Genomic DNA, 24,245 nt, shown 5'->3' with positions numbered 1-24,245 from the left:
CATCTCCTTGTTCCCAGGCTACCTGAGTGTCTCCAAGGGTCAGTTGGCTGATCTCCTGTTCTGAGCTACAGGGACAAAACAAGCTTCAGAGGTCTCCTTTCAACTGTCCAGCTGCGACTGGACCTGCAACTGTATCTGCTTGAGCCCTGCTAGCTGCTGCTTGTGTGATCCCTGATCCCCAAGAGGTGCCTCTCCAGGATTTGTACCCTTGTCTGGCATCAGATTTCACATCTCTGAAAAGAAGGTTAAATCCTGGAGTTTTGGGCTCTTGGCATCTGCAAATGGGCCCGTTCACACCAAGACTCTGCAGCAAGTGATAACCGCCAATGTAAGGGCCCTATAAGCCTGTGACTGAAAATTCATGATTTGCACTTCTCTCTACAACATCGTCAGCACATGGTGAGCGCCACAGTGAATCTTCAGTAATGACTGTCAGTGGCGCCTGACTGGATCTTCGTACTACAGTGATGACCATTCACACTACTCGGCCTACCCTTCACTCTACAGTGACATCTAGGGGCATAGTTATACTTAGTTTGCACCAGAATTGCGTCGTTTTTTTTTTACGCAATTCCGACGCAAAACTAACTCCATATTTATACTTTGGCGTTAGACGCGTCTAGCGCCAAAGTCCATGGAGTTTGCGTCATTTTTTAGTGTGGACACCTACTTTGCGTTAATGATATGCAAGGTAGGCGTTCACGTCTAAAAAATTGACTCCGAGGCATGTGCGGCGTATTTACACTCCCGGGCAAAATTCACGCCCGGGAGTGGGCGGGTCAAAAAAAATGACGCACGGCCGCTTTTGTGCCGTTTTTTAGCGCCTGCAAAAGGCAGGCGTTAAGGGACCTGTGGGCTCGGAAGGAGCCCAGAGGTGCCCTCCCATGCCCCCAGGGACACCCCCTGTCACCCTTGCCCACCCCAGGAGGACACCCAAGGCTGGAGGGACCCATCCCAGGGACATTAAGGTAAGTTCAGGTAAGTAATTTTTTATTTTTTTTTGTGGCATAGGGGGGCCTGATTTGTGCCCCCCTACATGCCACTATGCCCAATGACCATGCCCAGGGGACAGAAGTCCCCTGGGCATGGCCATTGGGCAAGGGGGCATGACCCCTGTCTTTGCTAAGACAGGAGTCATTTCTATGGGGGTTGGGAGGCGAAAAAAATGGCGCAAATCGGGTTGAGGCGAAAAATTTGCCTCAACCTGACTTGCCCCATTTTTTGACGCCCAAGCCCCATATCCCCCTACGCCGGCGCTGCCTGGTGTACGTCGTTTTTTTCCACGCACACCAGGCAGCGCCGGCGGCTAACGCCGGCTAACGTCATTGATTAAATACGGCGCCCGCATGGCGCTTCAGAATGGCGTTAGCCGGCGCTAATTGTTTTGACGCAAAACTGCGTTAGCGCAGTTTTGCGTCAAAAAGTATAAATATGGCCTCTAGTGTTTCTGCTCCTTGTGGCCTCATCATACGTGAGCAGGACTCTTCATACCAGATTTTGAGAAGGTAACTTTTTCAGTCAGTCTAACCTAGTACCTGTATCTGGTTCATGCTCCATCATGGTCGGCCTAACTTGTGACTTCCCCCAGTGTAGTACAACAGATGACCAGGAACGATGATTTGTGCTTTTAGGTGCTATACTTACCTAAACCTTTGAAATTGCATGCCTCTGGTTGTACTGATGGAATTTTTTGTTGTTTGGTATCACTTTATTTCATTGTATTTATTAAAATGTGCTCTATTTTTCTAAATTGATGGAGAATTTTTCTTGTGTTGTGTTTTCACCTTATTGTGTGCTGCATAAATTCTTTACACATTGCCTCTAACTTAAGGCTGACTGCTTTGTGCCAAGCTACCAGGGGGTTAAGCAAGGGTCATTTTATGTCTTTTTTGGTTCACTCTGACAAGGACTGTGATTATTGCCTGAGAAGGGTGTTCACCCCCTTCCAATCAATAAAACAATTTTGTCCATTAGTCCACCACAACTAATAATGCCACTATCCTTGTTAGCTCCAGTAAAGACTTCAATAATGTAAAACTGAACTCAGCTTCTGATAGCTATGGCACAGAGAAGACAAGTTTATCTCATTGCAATATATAAAATCTGAGAATATTTGAATGAACAAACTGACACTAAACTGACACTAAAATGATTAATAAGGGGACCTGCGACTTGAAATGAATTTTTACAGTTTTAAATAAAATTTACACCAAAAAATATAAACTGTGGGAAACTGGTCGCACTAGACCAGGTCAAAGTAGAATCTTGAGGCCGACTGCAATGGATCACCCGTTTGTATACAGAGAAAGGTTTGTCCAAGTCGAAAGGTTTTCCTTCTGACTTAGGGCCTCATTATGAGTCTGGCAGTCTGAGGATCACCAAACTCACAGTGATAGTCAGACTGCCGCACTCTAGGCGGTCTGACCACCACATTACAACCCTGGCGGGCAGATCGTCAGGGGACCACTGTCACCACCAGGAACGTTGTTCCTGATGGGTAGACGGTGGTCCGAGTTGTGCTCAGCCACGGCAGCTCAGAACTCAGCACCGCCATGCTGATTACAACTCAGCATTCTGAGGGTGTGGTAGTGCTACAGTATTGGCCTAGGCTCCCTTAAGGGAGCAAAGACCAATACCGTAGCACTGTTCCTGACAGACAGACCAGCGGGAATGTTGTAATATAAGGTCCATTAGTCCACCACAACTAATAATGCCATTATTTGTTGACCCACCGGCACTACTGGATGATATAAAAAAAACAGAAAAAACGTCCTAGGAAATTAATTAATAAGACCACACGAGGTGGCCCAAAATCACTTGACGAGATTGACCTGTTATTCGAGGAGGTGGAGGTTATACTTAACAGTGAACTAGGCACCCACGAAACCTTGCCCCAAAAGAAGCCTTTGCTCCAACCCAAAAGGATCCAGGAGTTTTTTAATAAGAAGAAGAAGGGCCAAATAGCTGACTCTGGGGGATCAATTGATGGTGCAGGAAAACCGCCTATTGTTAATGCCACTATTCCCTCTATTCAGCAGGGTATTGTGGCCTATTGTAGCACCTCCAATTCTTCACACACCCAGGGAACATCTCACGTAGAGGGAATAGAATGTATTCCTCTACCATTGAGTCCTGAGATAAGGCTGGTCCCTAACATATCCTGTAGAAATCGCTTTGAGCTCTTGACCGAGGAGGGTGACTTGATCGAGACCCACGACCCCCTTATGGCGAGACATCTATCGAGGCTGCCATTTCCCCTCCTATTACTGTTACATGCTCTGAACCATCTGCTAGCGAAGTTAACTTGCCTCTAATTCTTCATAGAGTAGAAGAAGTTAGGAATTTAGTATTGCAGCTAACTAAACTCCTTCAGGGGAAAATGGCCCAACAACCGAGATGTAAATGCCAAATGTCAGAGGCAGTTGGGGAAGGTGGAATCTTGGCGGCCAAACTAGCTTCATCCAATATCAATGTATGTAAGGGATCAACCAACAATTCTCAAAGTACTGGATTTTATTTGGGTGATTCAGAGGCTAATTTAATTCCCCATACAACCAATCCTAAAAGTAAACATATGGGGTGTAATAGTATCATTTCTGGTGGAACTACGGCGGTGAGTGGTGTTGTCACTGTCGGTAGTTCCCTTGCCCCACCGAATCGCCATCCTACTACGAGGCATAATATCACTACCAACATTTTAAATAAAATGGATTGTCCTCCTTCTAATATCAATAGGCATCTTGCCAATCCTCTGATTAAGGATCCAACCTGCATCATTCCCTCTCAAGGAACTTATAGCGATTTAGACATGCACCCAACAAGTACAGGTTCTAGGTATGGAGGCAATACTCTCTTCTTAACTAATGTTCCAAAGTTGTCTCCCAGGTCTGTTGAGGACCAAGAGTCCAGGCTTAATAAAGTTATCCATTGGTTGCGTCATCGACAAGAATGCCTTTCAGTTATACGCTCGGATATCCTAAAAACTGAAAGATGGAGTCCCTCTGGGTCAAACTTCGATGTAATTTCAATTGTGTTTTTGGACAAAATTATGGTAGACCAACTCATTGACTTTGTTGCACCTATATGCCAGTTCAAGGGGCAAAAAGGAGAAGGTATCATGCTAGTCTCCAAACTAGTTGATTTAAAAAAGGCCCCTGTGTCTGGTCACAATGCCCTTGTTAATAGGAGAGATTCCAGGGAGAAAGGCGAACATATGCACCACGGTTCTGTATGACTGTCTTCCGCCCAGAAAACTCTTAATAGGGTCAGTTTAGAGGAATCTCAAATAAATAGTATTGATAAGACCACTGTTAATGAGTTGAACCAAAAGGGTGCTTCTCCCTCAACCTATGATATTAAAATAGATACTATTGGTTTAGCCATAGTGACTTGGAATCTTGCTGGCCTTGCTAGGAAACTGGACGATATTGATTGGCTTGCTTATATAAAGTCCCAAGATGTGTGCCTTTTCCAAGAAACCTGGGTTGAGGGTCGAACTAGTATAGATGGGTTCCTTTCTTTTAATATCCCTGCACAGCCATCTGAGAAAGCAACAGGTCGTGCAAAAGGGGGTCTCCTAATTCTTTTAAATCCAAAACTTCAATGCGATTCTAAGGTCTTAAAATTTGACTGTTCAGACTTGATGGGTTTACAAATCTCTTTCCAGCAGAATTTTAACATAACTCTTATTAATGTATATGCCCGATCAGTTTCACCTGGATCAGAATCACATATTTTAACTTTACTCTCAGATTTTTTAGATACTATACAAACTAACTCTTATTTAATTGTTGCTGGGGATGTAAATTGTTCCTTCAAACCCTCTGAGTTTTTTAGTGATCTAACCATGGAGGAGGACGAATTATGGGGGATTGCACAATTGAATGGTGATAGCCCTTGCCCATGTTCTCGTGTTGCAGCTCAGCTAGCCTCACTATGTTTAAAGTTTGGCCTCAGGGCTTGTAATGGCCGTACTCCTTCTGATCTAAACCTTGCTCCTACATTTCAACGAGGTTCTCTGACTAGTGTTATCGATTATTTTCTAGTGGATGTGCGACTTTGGCCACTATTGTGTGATATGAGGGTGGAGTCCAGGTGCGAGAGCGATCATTATCCCCTGTTACTCACCCTCTCTGGGAATATCTTCGGTAGAACCTCGAACATGCAACTCACAACGGTCCCTCCCCCTATTTTGAACAATGCTTACACAATGTTAGGGTGGCCAAAAGTGATGTTGAATCTCTACTTTTTACCTAATGTTTTCCGATAACTTGTCAGTCTATGAAGATTTGGACCCTGAGGCTATTCCACTTCTTGGTATCCATGCAGACATGATGGTCAAACTTCAAAGTATTTTTTACAAAAAGGTCATGGTAAGTCCACGAGGCAGGGCTCCGACCAACAGCAGATGGTTTAACGATTCGTGTATGAGAGCCAAGTCCGGTCTAAAAAAGGCTATTAAGGTTTGGAATCCGGGGGTGATTAAACCAGCAAGATGTATGTACAAAAAGACAATTTTAAAATCTAAGAAATCTTGGGAAGACTCTATTTGGCAGGAGTTATTGGATGCTACAAAAACAAATAATAACACGCTTTTTTGGGAATTGTTGACTAAACATGAGAGAGGGGGTAGGTCCAATCTAAGGAACCATATTCAACCTGAATGCTGGATGGAGCACTTATCTCTTCTTTAGGAGGAAACTACACCCTCTGGGGCTTTTGATTGTGATAACGTGGGATTAGACCCCCTCACTTTACCAAATGTTAACCCTGTCACTTCTTTACCCGATGGGAGTCTATATTGTCAAATAAAATCACAGAACGAGGGAAGATTTCCGAGACGTGGAAGGGTGCCGAAATTAATCCAATCTACAAAAAGGGTAACTCAAATCTCCCAACCAACTATAAACCGGTTAGTCTAATTGATAATCTGCAAAAAATCTTCGCTAAACAGCTCCTAGGCAGACTATCGAGCTGGGTTACGGAACAGCAGATTCTTTCACCTCTACAGGCGGGGTTCCGGCCTAAAATAAGTACGGTAGACCAGGCCTTTAGGTTGGCTGTGTTACATTGGAAATATGTAGTTTTGGCAAAGCAAACCTTACATGTCGCCTTTGTTGATTTGCGTTCTGCCTTTGATTTGGTCCCAAGAGGAAAGCTTTGGGAAGTGTTATACAAAATAGGGATGCCAGCCAATATAATTCACCTATTGAAACGCATGCATGAAGACACATATGCACAAGTGAGGTGAGGCAACCAAGGTGAATTGACTAATACATTTCCTATTAAAAGAGGCATCCAACAGGGTTGTGTGCTGGCACCACTCTTGTTCTCTCTATTTATTAATGAGGTGGTGCAAGAATTAAGGGCATGTCAGAATGATGCTCCTACCTTAGTTAATCAGAAAATTCCTATTCTCCTTTTTGCGTATGACTCCTTACTTATTTCAAAAACCCCTAGGGGTTTACAAATTCTTGTGGACAAATTTAATTTATTTTGCTGGAATTCTGGTCTAGAGCTGAACCTGAAGAAAACTAAATTGATGGTGCTTTGCTCCGGCCCTCGGAAGAAATGCACTATTAGGTTAGATGGTGTTATTTTGGACCAGGTTAGCTCCATCGATTATCTGGGTGTGAGGCTCACAGACTCACTTCATTGGGAGGAACAGGTTAACAAGAGTGCTGGGCTTTTGCAACATCGGGCAGCATCCATATTGCACCTTTATAGGCGCACGATTGCCAAAGCTGTATCCCCAGCAATAAAGATTTAGCACCCCATTAATCCCTTTATTTCTAGATTTAGGGTTAAAACGAATGCCTGATCTAATCATTCTACGACCTTTGTTGTATTGGGTGAGGCTATGGATAGTCCCCGAATTGGTTGTATACAAGTCCTCACTTCTAGAATTGCTAAAATGTTCTAATTCTTCCTCTATCCCATGGATCAAACATGCATCCAGCTGGTTTTGTAGATTGGGACTGAGAGATTTATGGGAGAACCCTCATCAATTAGAGAAATCCCATGTAAAAGTATTGAAGGGAGCCTACTGGTCTTATATACGGAACAACTATATTTCCCACAAATCTAATGGTCGTTTAACCAATCTTTTTATTGATTTTAAATGGTACCCGGAATTTGAATTATACCTAGATATAATACCTGACCTATTAGGCAAAAGACTGTATGCCAGATTCCGCTTTGGAACATTACCATTGATGGCCTTGATGAGCAGATGGGGATCCAATCCAACGTCTGATACTTGTCCTGTGTGTGGCAATTCCTCTGAAACAGTAGAACATTTTATGTTTTTTTGTCCTGCTTATTTAACCCCAAGGTCTAAATGGATCTGCAAAATTTGTCGGGAATTGAAGTTGAGAAAATGTGCTTTAGCTCTGAGGATTCTAAAAAGTCACAACTCAAGTGTGTTAATTTATGCTGTAAGCAAGTTTTTAGTAGCGGCATGGCGTATACGTAATTTTTATCTATAATGATCTTAACTGTTTTTTAAGATGGGCAAGTATGGATTTTTATTCTCCTTTTTAAATTTGGTTTATGGTAGATTTGTATTGTTTTATCCATGATGATTATTTATTCTGTATTGTATTGCTTTGATGGTCTGTTGGCCGAATGAAGCTTGTGTGTAAACAATAAACATAATGCAACTATCCTTGTTAGCTCAAGTAAAATCTTCAATAATTTAAAACTGAACTCAACTTCTGATAGCTATGGCACAGAGAAGACAAGTTTATCTCATTGCAATTTATAAAATCTGAGAATATTTTAATGAACAAACAGACACTAAAATGATTAATAAGGGGACCTGGGACAAGAAATGAATTTTTACAGTTTTAAATAAAATTTACACCAAAAAATATCAACTGTGGGAAACTGGTCGCACTAGACCAGGTCAAAGTAGAATCTTGAGGCCGACTGCAATGGATCACCAGTTGAATACAGAGACAAGTTTGTCGCCAGGGGCCCACTGTCACCACCAGGAACATTGTTCCTGATGGGTAGACGGTGGTCTGAGTTGTGCTCTGCCACGGCAGCTCAGAACTCATCACCGCCATGCTGATTACAACTCAGCATTCTGAGGGTGTGGTAGTGCTACAGTATTGGCCTAGGCTCCCTTAAGGGAGCAAAGACCAATACCGTAGCACTGTTGCTGCCAGGCAGACCAGCGGGAACGTTGTAATATAATGTTCTCGCCGGTCATCCTGTTAGGAACATTGTAATACGACTGGGGGGATGCCACCGGCATGATGGTAGCGTCCTCCCCGCAGCATTGGCGGTCCCGTGGTAGCACTGCCAATGTCATAATGAGGCTGTTCGTCTCTGAAACAGACAAGTTAGACAAGGTTGCAGGCTGTAGTCGAGATGGGTTGCCAGATAGCTGTTGGGTGAAGTCCCTGTAAAGCTGTTGACTTTTGGCAGCAGTGGGAGAAATTCAAAATTGTCACCCAAGGAAGCTACCTCGCCATAAGATAGTTTTGTCTCCTTTGTCCTCTGAGGATCTCTACTATCCAACTTAGGGACTGATTTAGATCTTGGTGGAGGGAATACCCTGTCACAAATGTGACATACATCCTATCCACCTTATTACGATCTCCATAGGATATTATGAGATCGTAATAAGGCGGACGGGTTATCTATCACTTTTATGATGGAGTTTTCCCCTCAGTCAAGATCTAAATCAGGCCTTTAGTCATTTTTTGGGAGCTTTGATTCCTTTGTGGGGCAAGGCTGAAAGTTGTAACTCAAAAGGGCTCCATGAGGTCATATTCTTGGTGCCTTCGTCCAGTGAAGATTTCTATCATCTCACTTAGTTACTTTTTTGGAGCTTGATTTTCTTCAAGGGGCAAGACTGAAAGCTGTAGCTCAACAGGGCTCCATGAGGACAGATTCCTTCTCCACTATGTCCTGCTGAAACTGATGTGTTGTTGTTAAAAAGAGTGGCAATGCACCTTAGTCAGATTGTCTTGGTAGGTTTTCCCAAATCTCCTACCGGTTCTCCAAGCAAAAAGTCTTGAAAACATTTCTAAGTCTCAGGTTTTAGGGTTAGGCAGTAGGAGTACACTCTGACACCAGCCAGTGGCTCCTGGACCTCATGGAAAGCACTTGAAGGTTAGGACTCTCTCCAACAGAAGCCACCAGTAGGGTCCAGGGCAGGTCCAACTGGAATTGGCAGCTTGGCTCTACCTCAAAAGAGGGCTTCTTGAAGCTTTTATGACCTTGCAGCTTAACAGGAGCTCAGCCAACTGACCCTTGATGCCACTTCTTAGTCCTGGGTACAAATGGGAGCAGTTATCTGAAGTGGGTGCCCAAGGGTGCCATATTTATGCCCGGTACTAGCCCATGTCAGGCTACGCAGGAAACAATTCCACTATTCTTAAGTCCCAGCATGAGTGATGGATAACCATAGGCCACAAATTTCCCTAGTTGCTTTCCAGAGCAGGTGAATAGTGATACACTCACTCAAAGAAAGGTGCCAAGAAGAAGTGGGGAATGGGGTGTGAAACAAAGAAGACAACTTATGTGCTGATGTTCCACAGGGGGACTATGAAACCTGATGTGTTTCTTCACATGTTTCTAAGCGCTCCAACTTCTATTGGAAACATTGCATTAAAACATTATGCTTCACCTTTCTTATATTGTGCTCTATTCATCAAAACACAGAAACAAATAATGTTTAGATGTGTTTCCCTATCATGCGTAACATCTGACATTAATACAACATCAAACTATGTCAAGCATTCACATTTAAGTAGGAAGCTTGGTGCCTTTCAAGAAGGATTGTCTTTGGCAGTTCCTTCTGACTACTTTAGGCTTAAACTCTAACCCAACAGCTGCCTAACACTTAGGGCTTAATTAGGAGTTTGGTGGTCAGATGAGCCGACCACCAAACTTACTGGAAGGACGCCACCGTCGTCCCAATGGCGTCCCCCCAAGCGTATTACAATGTTCCTGCCAGGCTGACCAGAGGGAACATTGCATTATGCCTCCCTGCCAAGCTGACCAACGGGAACACTGCTATGATGTTGACCTCAGATCCTTTAAGGGGGTCGAGGCCGATACTGCAGGACACCAGCACCATCGGAATGTACACTACCTGCAGTGCAGACAGTGCACATTCCGATGGTGCTGGGCAGGGGGACCCTGAGAGCAGGGTCCCCTCTGTGGCACCCAGCAGTGGCTGTTTGCCAGTCTTTCCACAGAGAGGTCCCAGCCATGGAAAAGCTGGTGGAAAGCAGTTGTAATCAGCCCGGCGGCACTGAGTTCAGCGCCGTCCTGGCTGAATACAACTCCAACTGCCCTCACCCCGTTGGGAACCATGTTCCCACCAGGGACGGTCGTCCCCTGGTGGGTCCGCCTGCCAGGTTTGTAATGTGGCAGTCAGACTGCCACAGATGCGGCAGTCCAACAGTCACTGTGAGGCTGGCAAACCTTGGACCGCCAACCTCGTAATGAGGCCCTTAGAGTCATCTTTGCACAGTTCACATACACTTTAAGTTCCGGAACACTGAGCTTGTCTTTCTTTTGCACCATAGTGTTCTTTTTGCTCTGTGTCTCCAAAATGTGTATTCACCAGGAATGTTTATCGTGCTTACTTGCTATGAAATGTCTCAAAAGAATGTCTTGTAAATTATTGCTAACAACAAACAAATAACTGTACACTAATCACCTAAACTTGTACTCATCTGATTATGTTCTTCTTTTTCTTCCCTTGTCTTGCATGCTGTCGAAAGTCATAATGACAAGTTGGGAGTCTGATCTAGGATGAGGAGGGCTGAAGCCACGGATGAAGAAGTGGAACCTGGATTTCCTGACTACTCACAGGTAAGCATAGGAGCGCTTGCTGGCAATTGCTGAAGGAATGGATATTGCTGCCAAGCAAGGCGTGGTACATGGGATGTGGCATTTATAGGCTTGATTCCAAAATGGCTGCTTCTTTGGTGATTGTGCTTTCTTTGGATTCTATTTGGGCTTTTTTATGTGGAGAACAAAGCTACGCTTACAAGTCACATACAAAGCACTCTCCTTGGACAGACATAGTGCACCAAAAGTATGCAGCATATTTTCGCTTCTAGGTGAATGTAATGCTCTTTTACATATGTAGTTTCTCCAGGCTTGCACTCTCTTAGTCCCATCTTCAGGAACATGACTGGGTTTAACGCAGTGTACATGTGTATTGTAGAGGTTATGACAGCATGTGGGTGTTGATGTCTCACCAGGGAAAAGTTCCCAAGAGTAACCCTACCCTCCCTTGCAGCAGTTCCTGTGTGTCCTACTGCAAACAATCCCACAGTACCCCTCTGTACTTCAAAAAACAAGATGGTAGAACATTTTACCCTGTGCAGATCCCCTCAGCCAATCCCAGCAGGGAAATGAGTCACTCTCCCATATGGTCACTCAAAACCAGTCCAGAGGCAGCTTTTCTCCCACTGGGGTGGGTGTCTGTTTGGCTAAAAGGACAATAGAGGGATCAGACCCAGGTTTAAGGTACATCTGCATGTGAGTGGACAGGCTCCTTTGAAGGTAATTACATTCTTGGACACTCTCAAGGTGGTCATTCTGCCAGAGGACCAGGACACATCTCCACACCCAAGTCTTTTGTCTCAGCTCTGGGAGCCACTTCAAACCTCATCAATGAGCTGTTCAGCTCCTGGGTGACAGCTGGAATCTCGGGCAAATTAGTATAGTTAAGATAACTTTTTTAAAGTAACGTTTGTAAAATATTTGTTAACAATTCAACTTTAACAGTGAATTCAATTTGTAATAATTTGTAATTATTTTAAGAAATTCAAGAATTAGCTTTTTATCTGGTTTCTATGTGAATATAGCTTTATTCAATTTAATATTGTTTCCCAGTACTCTCCTTCGGATCAGCTAACCCTGCTACAGTAAATATAGCTTTTAGGGCGTTGTGATTATAAGGACATGATTAACATAAAAAATTTACATGTCCTACTTTTAAAAATCATGAACCCTGCCTTATTAGCATTTAAGGTCTACTTAGCAGTGACATTAATATTTCAAAGAAGGGGTTGGGCCTTTCATTTAGGGCTAGTTTACAGCCAAGTTACTGGTGGCAGGCCTGCATTCACGTTTGCATTGCCATTTTACTCTTGGTAAAATGAGTGGTCTAACTCACTAGTGACATTTACGTCACAAGATCAGGGTTCACTTTGTACTATAGACTAGGGACTTGTAGATAAGTTAAATATGTGCCAGTTACATTTATACCAATGTGACATGTTTTTGGGGGTCAGAGCACATATACTGAGCACTGGTCAGCAATGTCCTAGAGTGCAGAGTCAATAAGCAGCAACAAAATCTATTAAAAGAGGGGTGACCACACAAAAAGAGAAGACATTTCACACAACTAAATAAGTTAATGGCCCTTTTATGTGTAGTTTTTTAATCTGATTGATGTTTTGGTTAATTTTTAAATATGTTGATTCACATACAAATTCCTTTTCCTTTTCACAGTAAATTTAACCTTAACTAGTCAACTTATTAGCAATCTTAGATGGACAGATAGGCTTCAAGAGTAAAGACCTGTTTCATTTAGGAATCACAAAATTCAATACCACCTAGCACTGAAACAAGGCATGCCTAGTGCTACATGTACCTACGGACTATCTAGCACTTCAGAAAATGCTGAAAACTCATCTGCCATGCTGAAACCCTTTAGATCAAAAGGTCACCCATCAATACTTTTGCAAACACTATAGAGGAGATCAAGAGGGAAAAAACAGAAGATTGACAGTACAAACCTACAGCAGTTGAACTACCTAGGCGTAATATTAGGATTATCACTTCTTTCAGTAGTTGGGCACAGGGAAAAAGACTTGAAAGTGCCTAAAATTGACAAAAAATCTCTAAACACTAGGGGAAAACATGCATGTTTGACTTTTGGAAAATGTAAGAGCTTAAAAGACTAATTAGTCAAAAATAATGTCTCAGCAAATAAACTAAGAACTTGGGAAGGAATTCAACCAATGTGTTTTTACACATGTAATTAATGGAAATCATTGAAACATAATTTTAACAGGTTAGTGTTGGAAAATGGGTTGTTGGAAAGGGTATGTAAGTACCTACACTTAGCAAGAGGCCACTAGCGTCCACTTAGGTCTAGTTAGGTCTCAATAAATGAAACCCAGCTCAACCCTTAGAAGCTTGGCAATGAGTGACACGGCTTAACTTAGGAGAAAAATGCGGAAAGCATTTAAAAATCACAAAACAGCAAATAAGTAAAACACAAAACATCATAAAATCCAACACCAATTTACAAAAAATAGATTGTATATTTATCTTTAAAATGACACCAAAATGAATAAAACCTGAGATATTAATTTTTATAGAATTAATGCTTCTTAGCGCTTAGAAACTAAGAGCGCCAATCTGGTCATCTAGTCGCACCTCGGCCTGGGCAAAGTCCAAATTTTAGGCTGACTGCGATGGAGCACTGCTCGGTTAAAAGTTTACCTTCAGACTTAGTCACTTTCTTGAAGATTTTCTTCGCGGGGACCAAGTAGCTAGTCCAATCCGACCTCCTGGACCTCTTTCTCAGATACGTGTTGCGAGAGCCCTCGGTGGAGATTTTTACCTTTGGACTTAGTCGTCTTTTTTAGATGAAAATCCTTCGACCGGGGCATACCTGAATCTTGATCTGGCGTCCGTGGAGCCCTCTTCGGATACACGGCCTGGGAGGACCCGGTCAACTTTCTACATTCAAACGTAGTCATTTTTTCTGAGATTTTCTTCACTGGATCGACTTTGCAAGGGAAGCTGGCTAGTGTTGCCGTGGCGGGTCGGTCCCTTTATGGAGCTTTTTTCCAAAAGTTCTCAAAACCTCTCCAAACGTCTGGATCTTCTCCCAGATGTTCTTTTAAGGTTCTTTTGAGGTCCACAGCTCACCACAAGGTTTCAGAAGCTCTGAGATGATCCTTGAGGGTGCGGACTACATCTCCCAGAATGCACCTGGTGCAAACTCCAATTTGGCCACTGGACAGTGGTCAGCTGGTCAGTTTCTTCAGGAGTTAGTGCAGGGGACCCTGGTTAGCAATTTTTCACCTGTAGCAAATAGGGAGTCCCTCCTTGAACCAGTTGAAGCCATGCAAAGTCCTTCTTGTGGTGAAGCCCAAGTGTGCAGCTGGTGCAGTCCTCCAGAGTGCAGTGTCCCGTTGCAGGTCAGGGGTCCGGCAGGGCAGTCCTTCTTCTCCTGTATTTCTTCCATGTAGGGATCTGGTAGGGATCTGAGGTGTGGGTGCATGTCTGCCAGTTTTATCCTTGCTCCTGGGTGAAATACAGGGGGGTTCTGGTTCTCCAATCATGTGCAGGGTCCTTTCCCCTGTGATGACCACTTCCTGGGAAGTGTGGCAAAAATCAATCCCAGGGAGCAACAATCCATCATGGCTGAAAGTGATTTTTGGAGGTTACATCGGGCTGAGCCCACACACTGGTGTGGCTAAAAATCTTAAACACACCCTTCTCCTGCCCTCTCCTAATCTCATCAAGAGGGCACCTAATTGTCTGGAGTTGCATGATGTGAGGGAGGTGCTGGGCTACTCCAAATGTCCTTCCCTGCCTTTGAAGACCAGTTTGGCAGCCCTCCCACTTCCTGTTTCTCCATCTGCTGAGGGAATTTCTCCTCCCCCAGGCGCATTCCTTTGAGTTTAGCCCAGGCTACTTCTCACCTCATCAAGGCAGCATGACCAGGCTGCCAGACGCTGGCCAATCAGAGCAGAGCACTACAGGGCTGAAGTTGGTAACTTTTTAGGTAGAGTTTAAAACTCTTTGCCTGAAAAAGTTATATTAAATCCAACAATTTTAAGTTGTGGGATCTACTATAACAATTAATTTGATACCCAACTTGACGTATTTAACACTTAAGGGATCTTTACAAATTAAAATAAATCCTCTCCATTTTAGCCTATGGAGGTCATTCACTACAATAGGGAAAAACGATTTTGGCTGTTTTACCTCACCAGGGCGTATAAAACTATTTTATAAAGTCCCTGCTTATAGTTACATGGCACTTAACCCTAGGGGCACATAGGGCACACCTTAGGGTTGACGTGTAAAAATGAGGTAGTTTAAGACTTTGGAATTACTTTTAATTCCAAAGTCGAATTTGCATGTAACTTTAATTTAGAAGCAGCCAGCAAGGCAGGCCTGCCTTTAAAATGACACTGGGCACCTCAGCAGTGCACCTATGTGTACACTACCCATGCTGGGATCCCTAAACCTACATGCCCTACCATATACTAGGGACTGATAGGTAGGTTGACATAGCCAATTGTAATTAGCCTAATTTGCATACCTATTTTAAACAGAGCACAGGCCCTGGGACTGGTTACCAGTACCCATGGCACCATTAGAGTCAGGAAAACACCAGCAGAAAATTGAACAATGGGGGTAAAAATCTAGGGGGCCTCTGCAATCAGCCCTGCTTTCTCACTGTTAGAAAATTGCACTTTGTGTGATACAGGACCATGTAAAATTATGAAATATATACATTGTTAATCATATCACACTGCCTACTGTATAGTGTGCCCTTGTACTAAAACAAATCTAGGGAGTCCAGTCTTCCAAGTAAAGAAGACAATATAGAGCACATCCCTTCCAAAACTAACAATGACCAAAGGTATCGGAGGTCAGATATCTCAGCACTCATCATCAAGTAGACTAGTCTAAGATGTGATGTTGGCATAGATAGAGTATTGAAACACCCCAAAGAAGGTGATAGTGAGGGTGAATTATGGAGAGTAGAACCATAACATAATGATTTATTTCTTATTTTTATTGAAAGTAACAAAGGTGCATAAAGTAAGTCAGTTATGCTTAGGTGAAGTTGACACTCAAATGTCTTTAAATGATCTGGGGAGTGAAAATGATGCAACTGCTAAAGAAAATATGAATGAAAGTGATTTCCTATTAGAATTAGTAGTCACTGGTGACACACCAGGAGGTAATGGCTTCATGCCTAATTCATGAACTAGGCCTGCTTTAACAGCTGACAAGATAGATGCATTTTATTTTCTGGTAACACAATTGATAATGTCGATCAGGAGGAACAAAAAAGATCTATGAATAGGAAGCTGATTTAGGTTCAGAGAAATGTGAAGGATTATGCAGCTTATTACAAGATTGGCGGTCCCACCAGAGGACCTCCAATGCTGCAGGTAGGATGCCACCGTCATGACGGTAGCATCCCCTCCAGGTGTATTACAATGTTCACGCTGGACTGACCGGTGGGAACATTGTATTACGACATTCCCGCCGATCAGCCCACTGGGAACTGTGCAACGGTATTTGTCTCGGCTCTCTTAAGGGAACCAAGGCCAATACCGTAGCACTGCAGCACCCTTGGAATGTGCACTGTGCTGGCATTCCAAGAGTGCAGGGAGAGGGGCCCCAGAACTGCCCATGCCCACACTGGCTTTCCATGGCATGGTGACTGAGGTGTAATTACCACGGCAGCGCTGAGTTCTGCCCCACTGTGGCTGAGCACAACTCAGACCACCATCTACCCGTTGGGAACCAGGGGCCAGATGTAGCAAGCCTTTTGCGCCTCGCAAACTGCGAAAAACGCAGTTTGCGAGGCGCAAAAGGCCAAACGCGATGCACAACCACAAATTGCGATTCGGTACCGACTCGCAATTTGTGGCTTCGACTCGCAAATTGGAAGGGGTGTTCCCTTCCTATTTGCGACCGCATCGCCATGCAGAGTTGCGTTGGGACCGCGAATGCGGTCGCAAACCAACTCGCAGTTACCATCCACTTGAAGTGGATGGTAACTCATTCGCAAAAGGGAAGGGGTCCCCATGGGACCCCTTCTGCTTTGTGAATGCAAAAAAAAAAAAAAATTCAGAGCAGGCAGATAGGACCACTGCCTCCTCTGAAAAAAACAAAACTAAATGGTTTCAGTATTTTTTCTTTTTGCAGCTCGTTTTCCTTTAAGGAAAACGGGCTGCAAAAAGAAAAAAAAAAATGCTTTATTAAAAAAGCAGTCACGGACATGGTGGTCTGCTGTCTCCAGCAGGCCACCATCCCTGTGAGTGCCTAGACTCGCTATGGGGTCACAAACTGCGACCCACCTCATTAATATTCATGAGGTGGGTCTTTGCGACCCCATAGCGCGTCGCAGAAGGTGTCTGAGACACCTTTCTGCATTTCATATTGCGAGTTGCAATTTGCGAGTCGCTATGACTCGCAAATTGCAAGTCACAATATGAAACCTACCTACATCTGGCCCCATGTTCCTGGCAGTGACGGTGGCAGCAGCAGCGGTGGCCCGGCAGGTCTGCCCGCCAGCATTTTAATATGGGAGTCGGAATGCCTGGAGGGCGGCAGTCCGATTGTCACCCCGAGTCTGCGGTCCTCGGACTGCCAGATTCGTAATGAGGCACTTCATTTCAGACATACATCTGAGACTCTAATGGGCCCCTGCTTCATCCCAGCAATGTTAATATGTTCATGGGTTTATGGGATGAGGAGGTAATCTGGATTCAAGAAAGTGAATCTTTTATCCAGAAGATGTGTTTATGGATCAGTTAAATTGTTGATTTATTTTTCTTCGGGCATGGAAATATGAAATATATTAAAAGGTTTGCTAGCAGGTTGGAAAACGACAACTTGAAATCGTCCTTTACTTATAAAATGATGACAGTGGAGGTTGGCTATTTGGACATTAAGCCAAAAGTATAACATGAGAGGCTAGTACGTAATTTGTGTAGAAAAGACACGGCAGGAAATAACATTTTGAGTGCACGTAGTATTGACCCTATAACTTATACTATAGAATAGCATGCCATAAGGTTAATTACAAAGGGCTAAACAGAATAATAACACCAAAATGGGATAGCAAACCAAGAAAATATTCTTAGAAGATTTAAAGAAGGAACATATGCCCATAAGACATTTGAAGTAGCTGCTGAAATATATAATTTAAATGACAGATAGTAAATATTTGTTCAAACAAGACCAAAGAAAAAGGCTTGAGAAGAAATTACTAATAGATTCACCACCAGATATAATAGATTTTAATTATATGTCTATAATTATTTTCTGCAAATTACGAGCAAAACAATCTATTAGGTTGCGTCTGTAAAACGTGAAACAATATAGGTGTACAGTATGAGTATGATTATTCGGTTAATAATGTGCTTACTTGGACAAAATTGCTCATTGTCTAATTGACATTTACCATACATTTCTAAGGCCTGATTGTGTCTAATGTGTTGATATTGTAAAGAACGTATACTGTAGGGACCAAAGCAAAGTGAGACCTACAAATATGTATTTGGATTTGGATTGTATATGATGGTTATGATATAAAAATATATTATGAGACACATTTTCCTGCACTTTATAGAGACTTTATGGGGGGCAGTCAGTTATCTAGTTTTATGCCCTTTATGTAGATTTCCGATTAAATGTTTTTTGTCTTCTGTTAGTGCAGTAATTATGGTTTAAATATGAATGCTATTATAAAAAGATATTAATGCGATTCATTTCTATGATTTTATTTACATACAATCTACTAAAAGAGTGATAACATTTAACTTGCTGAAATCAGAGATGAACTGAATATGTAAGTATGTTCGCTATTTCTATGTATTACTGATTCTTTACATATGTTTGTATGTATAAATATATATGTAGTAGTGTTGTAATATACACAAAAATAAAAGAAGGTTTGGGAGGTTTACACCCCAATTAAAAAAGGAGACAGTAAACAAAGATAAAGAAATGTGAGGTTTACCCCCCTCCCACACAAAAGAAAAATCTGTTTTTAATTTAGAAAATGAGAGGATTAAGGGCTGTGCTTTCCAGATAAAGAGATAATTAATTTTAAAATGATGGGAGAGATTTTGAGGCTTCTTCTCCATTAAAAGAAAAAATAGGACATAATATTCATTAAACTAACAATATCAACTATAATGAATTGGTTAAAAGTTACACATATAAACATTTGAAATTTACCAGCAACGTTGATATATAACGGTATTCCCAATGTAGTGACTCCCAATGGTTTGCCCACCATGAAATGATGTAAAATCTTACGAAGTAATGACTGACAACTTTCAAGCTTCTTCCAACCTCTGCAAAGCCGGCTTTAAATGTGTAGTGTTATTAAATCCAATGCACCTTAAAATGCACACATCTAGTAATAACGACTTTGGGAAATTGGGTTGTTGGTTGAGGAAGTTGTGAGTCCCTGTCAAGCAACACCCAGAATTCTTATCAAGGTGAACCTCTAAAGTCACTAAATTAACCTGTGCTTAACCCTGTAATAGCTTAACACAAAAGCAGCCAGGCTTATCTTAGAGGCAATGTAATAAGTATTTATGCAGCAGACAAACAACAATAAAGTGAAAACACAACACAAGAAGAATCTCATACCAACTTAGAAAAATAAAGTACATTTTAATACATTGGGCCTCATTAGAAGTTTGGTAGTCCCACCATGGGACCACCAAACTTACAGATAGGCCATCCCTGCCCTGTTACAAGGTTTCTGTTGGCCTGACAGGCGGAAACCATGAAATAAAGCATTCCTGCAGGTCCGACCAATGAGAAAAGTAGTATGAGATAGCACTCGGCTCCCTTGAAGGAGATGAGTGCTCTCTCGTAGCACAGAGGGAGCCGAACAGCACCCTTGGAAAGTGCACTGTCTGCAGTCAGCATGGGCAGTGCAGGAGCACCCCCTGTGGCCCTCATTACTTGTTTTTGACCAGCCTTTTCATGGCGGGGTCCACCCCATGAAAAGACTGCCTGAGAAAAAGGTTGTGATCAGCCAGTTGGCGCTGAGTTTAGTGCAGCCTTGGATGACTACAGCCAAGACCGCAGTCACCCTGTTGGGGTCTGTGGTCCTAGTGGGGACGGTGTTCTTTAGCCTGGTCTCCCTGCCTAGCTCGTAATGTCGCAGTCAGACTGCCACAGCAGTGGTGGTTTGACCAACACCACAAGGCTGGCGGTCCTAGGACTGCCAGCCTCATAATGAGGCTGATTGTTTGATACCAAAATGACAAACATTTAATTAGTAGAACTGGAGATATGCAATTTTAAAAGTCAGGTAAAAATAGTGCTTAAAAGAAGAAAGAGGTGGACCGGGACAAAGTCAGAAGTTCAGGCTGACTCCAATGTGGTCCGGATACAGAGACCAGGCTGGAGCAGCTGAGAATTGTACCGTAGGCCCTTGATGTGGGGTGTTTTGCTTCACAGTGGTAGTTCTGAGGTTTGATGTGAGATCCCACACCTAGCTTGATTACAATGTGGAGCTGTGAGGTAAGGGCCATGTTGAGTTGCACTGTGTTGAGTCAGTTTTAAGGAAGAGCTGGAAGGGCCAAGATGGGAGTCCTGAATTGGGTTGCTCTGTGCTGCGTTGGTTCTGATGGGAACCACAGCTAGGATCTCAGAGCACCTTTGGTTCCTCTTCCAAGGGTAGAGGACAGGGGATGCACCACTTGAGTGAGTTAGGACTCGCAGTGTCCCTATAGCTCCAAAACAGGAGGCCAGCCATGTAGCCCATGGGGTCACCCTGTGGTCCTGGGTTCAAAGTTCAGGTATAGTCCTTCTTTCTCAGGCAGCAGAGCAGTTCTTCTCGCACGCAGCAGAGCAGAAGGGCAGTCCTTCTTGCAGCAGAGCAGCAGGGCAGCAGAGCAGTCCTTCTCCTGAGTTACCATGGGTCCAGAAGAAATCTGAGGAGTGAGTCTGAGGGTTCGCTTTGTATACCTGGTGCACTGTGAGATACCTAGGAACTGTGTCAACCTCTACTGATGATATATGCTGACTAAGGGGCTCATTACAACATTGGAAGTCTGACCACGATTGCTGGGCAGGGGGCATCTGGCACTGGCTTTCCGCCAGCCTTTCTATGGTGGGTTCACCACCATGGAAAGGCTGGTGGAAAGCTCAGTTGTAATCAGCACAGCAGCACTTAGGTCAGCACTGAAATGGCTGAGCACAACTCAGACCACCGTCAAACCATCAGGAACCACATTCCTGGCAGTGATGGCAGTCGCCTGATGGTCTGACCGCCAGGGTTGTAATGTGGTGGTTGGACCGCCTGAAGTGCGGTGGTCAGACCGTCACTACAAGTCTGGTAGTCCTGAGTCCACCAGACTCGTAATGAGGCCCTAAGTCCCTACATTCTCAAGTTTATGTCAACCTAATATTCAACCCTACTTAACTCATAGGAACTTCAGGGGTTTTGGGTGCTCTTCGTAGACCCCTTTCTGCCTTTGAAGTAAGCCTACTTCAAAGAGAAGTTTCTGTTGTTTTCAAGATCCTGCCTTGCCCAGGCCAGGCCCCAGACATACACCAGGGGTTGGAGACTGCATTGTGTGAGGGCAGGCACAGCCCTTTCAGATGTAAGTGACCACTCCTCCCCTCAGCCCAGATGGCCCATCAGGATATGCAGACTACACCCTAGCTCCCTTAGTATCACTTTGTAGAGGAGAGGTCTAAACAACACAGCTGTCAAACTGACCCAGACAGAGAATCCACAAACAAGCAGAGTCGCAGAATGGTTTAAGCAAGAAAATGCCTACTTTCTAAAAGTGGCATTTTCAAACACACAATTAAAAAAACAAACTTTACTAAAATATGTATTTTTAAATTTTGAGTTCAGAGACCCTAAACTCCACATTTCTATCTGCTCTCAAAAGAATCTTCACTTGAAAGATATTTAAAGGCAGCCCCCATGTTAATTTATGAGAGAGATAGGCCTTGCAACAGTGAACACCAAATTTGGCAGTAATTCACTTGCCAAGTCGAATTGGAAGTTCAAAATTGCACAAACAGACACTGCAGTGGCAGGTCTGAGCCATGTTTATATGGCTACTTATGAGGGTGGCACAACCAGTGCTGCAGGCCCACTAGTAGCATTTGATTTACAAGCCATGGGCACCTCTGGTGCACTGTACTAGAGACTTACTATTAAAGCAAATATGCCAATCATGGAAAGTCAATTGCAGATACATTTTACATAGGAGCATTTGCATTTCAGCACTGGATAGCAGTGGTAAAGTGCCCAGAGTAACAAAAACAGCAAAAACAGAGTTTAGCATACATCAACAACCTAGGAAACAGAGGCAAAAAGTTAGGGGAGACCATGCCAAGGATACCATGTCTAACAGTCATGTACTATTTAATGGGTCACCTGAGGAGTTCTTGCATGTGACCAAGTTCCCTTTTCACCTAATACGAGGACATCAGTGGGATTAGGGATTAATCCTCCTCAGTTTAATAGGAAACCTCTATTTATGTCTGACAGTTGTTCAAGTTTGAACCTTTAAAATGATTACCCCACTATAGTATTTTCCTTTCTTTGAATTCCATTCAATAAATATGGCGTAAGCAGTTAACATTCCTGTTTATTGTAGGCATGCTGTTACACCACATTTATGGCACAAGGGTTCCCTATTTAGGGTGGAGATGTTGCATTTGTGGTGAAGGCTCATGAAGTGTATAAATGCAAAGTTCATTATTCTTGGGCTCATTTTCCTCCAGCAGATGTCACCACACAGACATTTCATACATACACTGAGGCCGTAGAACCTAATCAATACAGACCCTAACATCAATTAAAAATAGCATTAACTTTTCAGGAGCATCAAAATTGGTTCCAAGGCACCCTCCCACATCCAATTCAATATGCAAGACTGGGTCCCCTCAGCAATGATGGGTCAACCTGGTCAGTCTTAGCCAGGTATCCATCATATCCAAATTTGAGAGCATTAAATGCTCGAGAGCTAACTACACTATGTCATCATATTGTTAAATTATATCAATTGACTAATGCAATACATTATGCACACACTGACCATTGTCCCTGGATGGGCTGTTCAAACTGGACAGCCACAGTTAACTATACCTGCAATGAGTTCTGTTACTATCAACTCATTTAGGGTAGGTTTCCACCATGCGGGGGGAATTCAATTTAGGATTGCACAAAAAAGAAACCAGTTTGAAGCAGTGTTTCCCCATGCTTGACCTCAGATCAAGCATAAAATTCTCACACTGTATTTACCACTTGATATGGTTCCCCCTATAGATGATTGTGCCACTTGGGGCACATTATTTGCTGCTGTATATAACATAACATATTGGCACCACCCATTGCTATTTTGCCTGAAGTGCTAAAGCAGATTCAGAATGAATACCGGGGGCCCATGCCCTGGATTTGGGGATTCAATTAATTGGCAACTTTGCCACAGTTTACACAGTTATTTTCAGTAATATCAAAGGGGAGTCAGCTGACCTGGCAGTGTGCCAACGCCTCGCGCAGGTTCTCGTTCTGGACCAAGAGAGCAAGTTACCAAAAATTATTGCTGAAACCTATACATCTATATGTCAGATAATTTGGGAGCCAGGCTGAATAAGCCACAGCTCAAAGGCAGACATGAATAAGTTAATACCAAGCAGGTACCTGAGTCTTCTAAAAAACGCTGGGACAAAACAAAAAATGTTGATAAAACAAAAAAACGTGGTGGATCTCCGCAACCAGAGTTCATTGAAAAACATTATGATTTGTGTAAATGAGATACACTTAAACAGCCTGAGAGGGATCAGTATACTGATACACATCCATCTTGTTCCATTCAGGACTCACCCGACAAACACTCAGAGAGATGGAGATGAAGTGAATGCAGGCATGAAGAGGATGTGAAACCGAAAATGAACTCACAATGCTTGTCTGACATCATCATAAAAAAGGAAAAGAAACTTCCACAACAAAAACCCAATTTAAATTGAATGTGGCAGGTATTTCCACTAAATATGCCACACATATTCAGAACCCACCAAGACAGAGGACAGAGCAGCAGAGGTCACAATAGTTCACTGTAATCTTCAAGACTTTCTGGTATCTAGGGCTGCTGAAGAATTTATTCATGTGGAAACACTAGATCAGCCAGTTAGCCCTCCTGACAGACTTTATGATTGAGACCTCCAGATTATGGGTGACATGCTGCGTACTGGCTAAATTAATATTCTGGGGAAATTTAACCATTACCTATGACTTTCTCCTGGCTGAGGTAGATTTGCCTCCTGGCTCTGTTAGAAAAGTCCCAAGGGGAGAAGATTATTAATAATTATACTTTCCTTCTCTGTTCTCGTTCCTGATTTTTTTAAACAATTGTATGCTATAGATTGGGCTGTTATGCAAGTCTCTGCATTATATTGCAATCATGTAGGCTGGGATAAGGATTCTCCTTACCATGTCATACCTATAC

This window comes from Pleurodeles waltl, chromosome 10, assembly GCF_031143425.1.
Source record: "Pleurodeles waltl isolate 20211129_DDA chromosome 10, aPleWal1.hap1.20221129, whole genome shotgun sequence".
Classification (NCBI taxonomy): domain Eukaryota; kingdom Metazoa; phylum Chordata; class Amphibia; order Caudata; family Salamandridae; genus Pleurodeles; species Pleurodeles waltl.
Note: the sequence above shows the minus strand (reverse complement) of the source record.